The following is a 1,778-nucleotide window of genomic DNA, read 5'->3' as shown; positions in this document are numbered from 1 at the left end:
AGCACTCTTAACTGAAACTCGTCTTCTACAAGACATCGACCTCGAGTGTTATTTGCAAGCACGGAATACGTATTCTATAATTCATATGGTTAATGTCCCAAATGTCGTCGTGTTAATCCATGTTGAATACTTCCTTGTATTACTAATATACAACGGGCCTACTTACTCTATCACCCTCTATAAAAAGGTAATTACTTCCATAATTACTTTGTAACCTATTCATGATAATCACGACATCAAGTATTTTTTTTATGAGAAAAGGCCTTAAAATGAAAAAGTAGATGCTGGCTGATTTTCAATTTGTTCAATAACCTGTCAGTTATTACCTTTCTGTGAATAAGCAGTGAATGTGTATGTCTGACATTTCTTACTTCAGACATTTGGGAATTAATTAATAATCAATAACATCTATAATAACGCCATAAGATACATTGGATATAATCAATTTAAACTTGTAGGTATGTTTCCTGTAGAATTGAAGGTTGAGCAATTAAAACTTAATCATATGTTCAACATCATAAATCGTTGTGCTCCTGACTTACACAGACTTAAGTGCCCATAATATAGACATAATAATGCCCATAAATGAGAGACAGAGAGACTTGAACAAGTCTGTCGGGTTAGGGATGCTAATATATAAGCCAAGTCGTTTAACTTGTTGTTCTAACTTCACCGAATTGGAGAACTACATACCTAGACACAACTGTTTCAGCTCAAACCGAAGACTTTGAGCCGAAATATTCAGATCATACATTATATGTACAGATATAACTTTGTGTTGGTAAGATAAGGCCACGATGAAATATGCAGACAATGTAAATTACCACTGACTTTTCAGATAATCGCTCTTTAAGTTTGTCGTAATGTTCTCACAATTTTTCAGTTCCAGCCTTATTGGTTTTCTCATTTCTCCTTTCAACCAATATCAACATCACACAATTCCAATTGGTGTGAGGCATTAGCAAGTATTATATAATAGCGTTTGTAACTTTTTCATTTACGGATACTGCTTCCAATAGAATCACATTTTTACAAGGTATTCGTCAAATTTGAGTCAGTGTGATAATTCACTTACGTATAATTACGCACGCATGAATGTGTGTGTGTGTGTGTGTGTGTGTTTGTTTGTTTGTTTGTCTGTCTGTCTGTCTGTCTGTCTGTCTGTCTGTCTGTCTGTCTGTCTGTCTGTCTGTCTGTATGTGTGTGTGTGTATGTATGTATGTATGTATGTATGTATGTATGTATGTATGTATGTATGTATGTAAGTAATGCTACACATTCATTCATTCATTCATTCATTTATTCATTCATTCATTCATTCATTCATGCATGGATGTAACACTACATCATGTTTTAAGAAGACAATACAACTTGTCAATCAAAGTGTACTTACTATATATTTTTTGAAGTCTCCAAATTCAGCAGTAGAACAGTTCAGAAATATATTCTTCAGCTCAGGTTCCGCATGGCAGAGTACTTGTTGCTGTCTGCATGTTTGTATTCGAAATGAAAGCCAACACTATGATATATAGGATCATATGCCCCACAATGCAGTACGTCAAACATGTGACAATTAATTCGACCTTCAAGCGAAACCTTAAAAGGGTGTGTACAAACAACCCCGTATTAAATGGAATCTATTGAAATTGAATATCTTGGTAGAGATATGTGATTGAGCACAGGCGTCTAATTAAACCATGTCTAACATTCATATTTTACATATTGCATGTGTCAATGTGACAGTCAGTCTAATAGAGAATAGCCATACAGACAGACAC

At 34.5% G+C, this 1,778-nt stretch overlaps 1 protein-coding gene across 1 annotated transcript in view; it reads right to left on the bottom strand.

Moving 5' to 3' along the window:
* The window catches only part of LOC144451547 (orexin/Hypocretin receptor type 1-like), a 17,292-nt gene extending 15,809 nt beyond the window's left edge, over positions 1-1,483 (bottom strand). The window contains exon 1 of the mRNA XM_078142423.1: positions 1,394-1,483. The gene's annotated coding sequence lies outside the window, so the exon portion shown is untranslated. The remainder of the gene's footprint in view (positions 1-1,393) is intronic.
* Between the last annotated feature and the right edge of the window lie 295 nt (positions 1,484-1,778).

The sequence above is a fragment of the Glandiceps talaboti genome, chromosome 21 (assembly GCF_964340395.1).
Source record: "Glandiceps talaboti chromosome 21, keGlaTala1.1, whole genome shotgun sequence".
Lineage (NCBI taxonomy): Eukaryota > Metazoa > Hemichordata > Enteropneusta > Spengelidae > Glandiceps > Glandiceps talaboti.
The sequence above is the reverse complement of the archived record's forward strand: the minus strand, read 5'-3'. Positions and strand labels throughout refer to the sequence as shown.